Source organism: Penaeus monodon, chromosome 30, assembly GCF_015228065.2.
Source record: "Penaeus monodon isolate SGIC_2016 chromosome 30, NSTDA_Pmon_1, whole genome shotgun sequence".
Lineage (NCBI taxonomy): Eukaryota > Metazoa > Arthropoda > Malacostraca > Decapoda > Penaeidae > Penaeus > Penaeus monodon.
Window position 1 is genome coordinate 13,878,031 of NC_051415.1, and position 469 is coordinate 13,878,499.

Genomic DNA, 469 nt, shown 5'->3' on the forward strand with positions numbered 1-469 from the left:
ATCCACCACTTCTGATACTATCATTGACGCCAGTCGATCAGTTCAGTAAAAACATTAAAATTGCTTGATGTAATTTTAGATTCTAAATTGACTTTTGAGGGTCACATCAGAGCAAGCTTCTTTCATATTTCCCAAAAGGCTAGATTAAGGAACTGGAGATCTATTTTCAATGAAGATGAGATAGTTTTAAAAGATTTTTTTCCCTTTTTTTTGCTCTTCTTTCAGTATTAATGTCCAGTTTGGATGTCCGTTTCTCAGATGTATTTAAGCTTCGGGACCCTTCTTATTACTTAATAAATTTCCGTTACCTAACCTTAGTATGCGACTTGAACATCGTGGAATGTTTGGGGCCCTCTGACTTTATTTTTAAGATTGTTAACAATAATGACCATTTTCTTCATAGTGCACTGCATGCTCAATATTTATCTGTTTCCAAATGCGTCAGAGTTTGCGAGCGAAGGCGACAATC

At 35.6% G+C, this 469-nt stretch overlaps 1 long non-coding RNA gene across 1 annotated transcript in view; it reads left to right on the plus strand.

Moving 5' to 3' along the window:
• LOC119592296 overlaps positions 1-469 on the plus strand; it is a 3,645-nt gene that overhangs the window by 687 nt on the left and 2,489 nt on the right. The gene's annotated exons all lie outside the window — the stretch shown is intronic.